Genomic DNA, 7,298 nt, shown 5'->3' on the forward strand with positions numbered 1-7,298 from the left:
AGAATTTAACCAGCAATGTTTTAAGTCAAACAGGACAAACGAGCATATCACAGGTAATCAGATAACAGGCAATATTCAGGCAACAGGGGCTTCGGGAGGAGCGTCTTTGGCGTCAGGACCCTCTGGAGGCGCGTCACCGGCTCCGGCCTCCTCAGCGTCTTCACCTTCCTCCTCGTCGCTCAGATAGTCCTTGACGTCTGGAGGAGGGGGGATGAAGGTGCGCATATCAGCGTACTCCGCGATGTGGTACGCTCGATCCTGCTGCTTAGCGGTAAGGACCGAGTCCAGATCGGTTTCAGCTCCTTCGCGCACTTCGATGAGGGCGTCCAGGTCCAGCTCCGGGTACCAGGAGCAGGCAACGCGAAGCGCGGAGTCTGCTCCGGCACGGGCGGCAGAGCACTGCCACTCCCGGATCCTTCTACCGGCACCCTTCAGGCGGTCGCTGATGAGGGAGAAGGTGTCTGGCACCACTTCTCCAGGCCAGAGAGTCCGGAAGAGCTGGGTGGCCACATCAGGGATGTCGGAGAGGTTCCGGTCTATGTCGCGCATATGGGAAACCCGCGCGTTCAGCGCAACCAAATGGTCATAGGGGTCCCAAGGCGCACCCAGATTCTCATATGCCTGGGCAACCCGGCGCTCTCCAACCCTCTTCACGGCAAACGCCTGGGAGTCCGGGAAGAGCCCTATAAGGTGAAGGAAAGAAGTTAAGCAAATGCTACGGAACAGATAAGCTTATAAGCAGAAGCCGGAAAGGAAAAAAAGAGAAACTTACGAAGGGCAAGCGCATCAGTTTGCGTGACCAGAAGGTCGTACTCCTTCTGCTCCGCCTCCAGCCGCGCGGCCTTGTCCTCAGCAGCTTTCCGCGCCTTAGCGGCCTCCTCCAGCTCAGCCTGCAACACCACATTGGCATTGCCAGCATCCTCCAGCGCCTCGTGCAGCTTGGCCTCCGCAGCGGATTCAGCAGCCTTCAGCGCCTTGGCATGGTCAAGACCAAGCTGGATAAGCTGACCCTTGAGCTCCTTGTAGCTGGCTCTCTGTGCGCTCAGGTCCTCCTGGTGCTGCTGGATGAGCTAGTCCTTCTCCTCTGAAGCCCGGAAAGAAAATGTTAGTAAAGTTGTACTGATACAATGAAGAGGGAGCAAGCCAACCGGAAACAGGAAGTTGTACCTTGGGCGGCGGCAAGCTGCTTCCTGAGGGCCTCAATAGAAGCTTCCGGGATAGCTGTTCAAGCAGAAAATCATAAGTACTAAGAGAAAGAAAACCTTCCGGTAAGAAGATGCCGGAGGCACAAGAATTTACCTTGGCACTTGCTGTGTGCCTCAGCGAGGTCCCGGTGCTCCCAAAGAAGCTCCTCAAAGAGGATCTTCCGAGCGTCAGCCGTGGTCTGTTCAAGGAAAATATGTTAGCTAAGTTTCGCGCTAAGAGCAAAGATCTTAACCCGAAACTCGGGGACTGGCTATGCTGGTTTCGCGCGTTTCTAGCTAAGTTTCGCGCTAAGAGCAAAGTTCTTAACCCGAAACTCGGGGACTGGCTATACCGGTTTTGCGCGTTTCTAGCTAAGTTTCGCGCTAAAAGCAAAGTTCTTAACCTGAAACTCGGGGACTGGCTATGCCGGTTTCGCGCGTTTCTAGCTAAGTTTCGCGCTAAGAGCAAAGTTCTTAACCCGAAACTCGGGAACTGGCTATACCGGTTTCGCGCGTTTCTAGCTAAGTTTCGCGCTAAAAGCAAAGTTCTTAACCCGAAACTCGGGGACTGGCTATGCCGGTTTCGCGCGTTTTTTACCTAAGTTTCGTGCTAAGAGCTACGATCTCAACACGAAACTCGGGGACTGGGAGGATAGACAAAATTCAGCAAGAAGAGAAACCGGCATAGGATTAAAAGTTAAAGAGAAGATAGAAAAGGTCCGGAAGAAGAGAAACCGGCAAGAGTTGAAAAAGAGAGAAGCTGGTGAAACTTACCATCATGTTGTTCGTGGCATCGAACCACGCGCTGTCCAGCTCTTTGACGGCCCGCCGCAGCCGCATAAAGTGCTCCTCTGCGCACCGGTTACCAGCAGGGTCAGGCGCAGGCAGCCGGCCTTGCCCAGGCCGCGGGTCGCCGCAGACACGTCCGCGGCGTTCCACTTCTGGGCGTAGGGCAGCAAGTGCCCCAGCTCCCGGCCTTCGCGCTGGAACGCCGTGATCCGGCCAAGCAGGCCGGTGGCCTTCTCGCCGGCAGCGCTAGCGGCGCGGGCGACGTGCAGCACCAAGGGCTGCTGGCCGCCGGAGGGCGTGCTGGAGGCCGTTGCCTTTCCCTTGACGAGCGTCAAGGTCTTGGGCGGAGGCGGCGTTGGAGTAGCATCGGCTGGCTCGGTGCGGGGAGCTTCCGGTGGAGGCGTTGGCGCGGTCCTGGGAGAAGGGGGAGCGTCAGGCGCATCACCCGGGTTGGAGGGAGCCGGCGCGGAAGTTTCCGGCGCGGCTCTGGAGGGGGAAGACGTCTTGGTCTTCTTCTTCTTCTTTTCTAGGACGGGAGGAACCAGAGGTTCCGCCCGCCCGGCAGCTTCTTCTCCGGCGCCGGTGTTGCTGGCGCCGGTCTCTTGGTTCTCAGGAGGGGAGACAAGGTCCTCCTCCGCGCGGTGGTCTGGCGGTGTAGGGGCCGCGCGCCCCGAACTTGTAGTGCCTCCCAAAGGGGAGGCAGAGGTGTTGCCGGCACCAGATGGTGCCGGGCTTGAGTGAGGAGGAGGGGTTGAGGTCCTTGCGGATCCAGCAGAGCCCTTAGGCCTTGGGCCAAGCTTGAGCGCAGGGCTGAACAAAAGAAAAATAAAGGGTTGGAAAAAAGCAACCTGAAAAGAACTTGGTAAAAACAAAACGAGCGAAGAAAACAAGAGCTTACCCAGAGGAGGTCGGCATATCCTTGCGCTTGTAGCGCCTCACGCCTGCGACCTTCCCCGCAAGGGGTTCAGTCCGGAAGCGCTTGGATGCAGGGGCCTGGCTCGAGCCGGCGTCTGAGGACGGAGCCTTGTTCTTCTGGCCCTGGGCCATGAGCTTCTCCACAAACTCTTCGCCGGCCTCGGCCTGCAGGGGCGACGCGTGCTCGTGGATCTGCGGGTTGGAGCTAGCTGAGGGAACATCTACAGAGGAGCAATAACAGAAGAATATGAGATATCAAAAAGAAGAGCTACCTCAAGCAAGGTCAGGTCGTCGGACGAACCGGATGGTTCCGGTGGAGATTTGCCGAGGCGCGAGGCTGGAGTCCGGCCCATCTTCAGGTCCTGCCAATGAATGTAGGGGTCCAGGTCGAACATGTCCAGACCACGCTTCCGGCAAGGACCTCGCCGGTCTGAATCAATGCGGGGGAAGCGGTCCTTGGCCTGAAAACGAAAGAAAAGAAGGTTAACAGCAGCATAAAAGTTACCGGTACAGCAACCCGGATTACACAAACTCTTACTTCTTGAGTTGGAGGGTTAGTGGAACTGAGAGGTCGGAGGCCCCATTCCCAATCATCCGGCATGGCAGTCTGGCAGATCTGCCTAGCCTTGCGGACGATGTCCTTCTTGCTGAGAGGGAGGCCGGTGATCTTAGTGGGATCACCGGGACCATACATCTCGCTCATCTTGTGATGCCGGCGCTTAAGAGGAAGCACCCGGCGCGAGATGAAGGCGCGAATAATATCGTCGGAGCAGATGTTAGTCCCCTTCATCAGCTGCTCCATGAAGCGTACCACCCGGTTGGTTTCGATATGATCTGTCTTCGGGTTGTAGCTCAAGTTGATCTTTCTGGGCGGCGCCGGATTAAAAGGAGGCAGATCGATGAGATCTGCGGCGCCGGTGTTCTTCACATAGAAGAAGGTCCCTTGCCATAACCGGCATGACTCGAGACCGAAAAACTTAAAGAAAGGGCTCCCTTGGCGGGAGCCGATGATACAAGACCCGCACTGCACGGGGGGTTTCGGTTTAGGAATGTCCTTGCCCTGAACGGAATTGATCCGTAGAGCAAAGAAACGGGCGAACGTCTCGCGAGTGGGACGAACGCCGATGTAAGCCTCCATAAAGGTGGCATAGCAAGAAAGGTAAAAAATGGAATTGCCGGGAAGATGGTGAGGTTGGAGTTGGTAAAAATCAAGGAAACTCCGGAAGAAAGGAGAGATAGGAAGGCCGAAGCCGCGCTCAAAGTGAGCAAGAAAAACAACGCGTTCACCGGGTTCAAGTACCGGTTGAATCTCGTCGCCAGGGAGCCGGCAGGATACTCCCTCCGGAATCCGTCTAGACCGGTAAAGCCAGTCAATCTCGTACTGGCTAACGTTGGAGCCCATCCAGGCCTCGCGTGTGGTACCGGCAGGATCTACGCCGGAAGCTTGGCTAGAGCTACCGGCTTCTTGGTCGCTACCGGCATCGATATCCATCCGGACGAGATCGGAAGACAATCCGTCGGAGGATTGGCTATGCCGGCTATCGGAGGAAGAAGCAGAAGAAGAGGCAGAAGAAGAGGCAGAGGAAGACTCCTCACTAGACATGAGTTTAGATGCGGAAAAACAGGAATCCCACGATTTACCCCCGCGCGAAGATCTACGAGTAAGAGAAAAAGCAAAAGAAAAGGAGAGGTAAATACACTACCGACCCAAGATCTAGAAAGCAAGCAAAAGAGGGGTAAAGGCAGATTGAGCCTAACCTGAGGCGGCGGAGTCGCAGAGGGAGCGGTTCGCCGAAGGAGTGGCGAGCTTGCGGTTGACAAGGGGGTCCGTCGACGGCGAGGTCGAGAGAAGCTCGAGGAAGCACGAATGCCGCGGCCGCGAGAGGAGCACCACAGAGATTCTTCGCGCGGCGAAGTCCGGCGAAGTTCGGCGGAGCAGCAGCAAGGACTCGCCAAGCGAAGAGGTTCGAGCGGCGAACGGAGCGGCGGAGGCGCAGAGAGCGAAGGGCACTGTGCGCGAGGAAGTGGTGAATGCGAGAAGAGGAAGAAGAAGGGGCGGTTTCGCCTTATAAAGGAAGAGAGAGAGGTGGGCCGAAAACCGCCGGGCCGCGGCGGTTCGCTCCACGGGCCGCCACGTGGCGCAGCGATACACGCGTAAAAACAGAAAGCCACAGGGAGGTGCACACGGATCCAGAACGGTGGCTAGGATCCGCTGTGAGGCAGTTAATACGCGCGCGGAAGCCGAAGGGAAGTGACCACTAACACTGGCATGTCAGTAACAGTGCGCATGTCACTGACAGGCGCGGGGCCCGAGAAATTCTCGACTTCGCCGAGGAGGTATTTAATGACTAAGATGCCGGAGGACAAGATACCGGAGAATACCTTGCAGAGAGAGAAATACAAGTCCGGGCAAAGATGCCGGATCCAAGCTGAGCGCCGGAAGGATTAAACCGGTATCCTAAAAACAAGAGAACCTGGCATGGTCTGTTGGATAGAATCCACCAGGCTATACCAGCTTCGGGGACTAATGTTGGGGGGATGACCCCCGGTATGCCAAAGGCATGCCAAACCAGATGGTTTGAGCCATCAAGATACCAGTTTAATGTTTATACCGGAGCACAAAGATAAGAGTTTGGCTAAGTAAAGCTAAGCCGGTATCCCCAAGAGGGGTATACCGGAACCGGATAAAGAAGATACCGGGCTACCGGAAAGAAGAGCATATCGGCAAGACTGGTCAAAGATTCTCTTGAGAGCTAGAAGACAAGGATGAGCTAAGCAAAGTGGCTTTAATCGGAGCCCTGGCGCCAAAGAGAGGGATGACGCTGAAAGAAGCCGGAGGACGTCAGCGTCCCTGATTAAAGAAGACCCCGGCGTCATCCATGATTAAAGTAGCTTTGTAAAGTAGTTTGTCCAGTCAAAGATGCCATTAGGTTTTCTTGCCTTGTAAGCCACCCTCTCCCCTATATAAGGAGAGGGGGCACTGTCCTTCACGGGCACGTTCAGAGGATCGATCCCTAGAGGAAATCTTGTATCCGAGAACCTGTAACCATGTTGAGATCAATGAAGATAGTGATCTAGAGCAGAGTTCTTCCTCTTGTGTTTCTTCTTGTATCCATGCCTTTGGCTGTGTTCTTGAGGAAAGCATCCGGAAGTTCATCCCATCTAATCACAAACCCTCCCCCGAATCCTCTTGCGCCCATTCGGCCCCAACTTAAGCCATCCCATGGCATCTGCTCGTTCGCCACGACGACAGTTTTGCTCGATGTCGCACATACAATAGGAAGTTCAATGATTCTTATGCATTTTATCTTGCTATCAGGCGTGTGGACGAAGCAGTAGAACGTTGCTGGCAAGATGCGGTGGACAGAGGTGAATTTGCTAAAACTTGGGTGGATTACAAAACTTTTCTTCGTAGTGGTTTTGTATTACCGTACATGGAGGAGAGTGAGCATCCCGAGTTGTACATGCAATAGAGAAAGTGGACAAGTGCATAGTTCCTATTCAGGAGATTGTTCCACTACCAACAGTCACTGAAGATGAGATGATATCTTCAGAGGAGAGGAAACCTGGCTCTGATACCAAGAGCACTACTGTGACTGTTGAGGAGGATGTACCATTGAGCGGGCTGAATATGCAACTCAAGAAGGTACAAGATGATGCTTGCAAGGCAGTTGACAAGGTTCAGCGGTGGAGTTTGTTTCAGACTCAGTGCTTTATCAAGGTCAAGGCTTGCAAGTTGATGATTGATGGTGGTAGCTGTACTAATGGCATAAGCAAGGCGATGGTGGCAGCGTTGGGGTTGTCTACATGGCGTCTTCCTGAACCTAAGCGTCTTGAGTGGTTGAATAGCTGTGGTATGCTGAAGATTACTCACAAGGTGCGTGTGCCGTTTACAGTTGATGATTATGTTGATGAGATAGAGTGCGATGTGTTGCCATTGGAGGTGTGTGGATTGCTACTTGGGCGTCCTTGGCAGTATGATCGCAATGTGACACATGCTGGGCGAGCAAATACATATTCTTTTATGCATGGTGGCAAACAGCGGACTTTGAAGCCTTTGGGTGATGATCATATCAAGTCCGATGTGGAGTTAGTGGTGCGTAAGGAGAAGTTGCACAAGCCTAAAGTGCAGCAAGAGGTGCATGATGTTCCGAGCATTGATGTTGGTGATGTTTCAACCATGCTTGTAGATGACAAATCAGTTCTTGTTGGTGACAAGCCGGATGAAGCTACACTTGTTGATGTGGATGTTGCAGCATGTGCTACAGTTCCAGTTTGTGTTGATGCCAGTATACAGACTGATGATGTTTGTGCTGATGGTGTGTCAGTACATATGACGCAGATGCGCGTGGGAGGAGTGGGAGGCGAGCGCGTCAGTGGAGACAGTGGGCAGCGTCACTACCGTGCTAG

At 54.4% G+C, this 7,298-nt stretch overlaps 1 long non-coding RNA gene across 1 annotated transcript; it reads right to left on the reverse strand.

Annotated features, from left to right (window-relative positions):
- Positions 1–1,167: 1,167 nt before the first annotated feature.
- On the reverse strand, positions 1,168–2,075 carry LOC127294161 (uncharacterized). The gene is made up of 3 exons (XR_007846423.2): positions 1,959–2,075; positions 1,300–1,384; positions 1,168–1,221 (listed from the first exon to the last, which is right to left on the reverse strand). It is a non-coding gene; the product is annotated as an uncharacterized lncRNA (long non-coding RNA).
- Between the last annotated feature and the right edge of the window lie 5,223 nt (positions 2,076–7,298).

This window comes from Lolium perenne, chromosome 1, assembly GCF_019359855.2.
Source record: "Lolium perenne isolate Kyuss_39 chromosome 1, Kyuss_2.0, whole genome shotgun sequence".
Classification (NCBI taxonomy): Eukaryota; Viridiplantae; Streptophyta; class Magnoliopsida; order Poales; family Poaceae; genus Lolium; species Lolium perenne.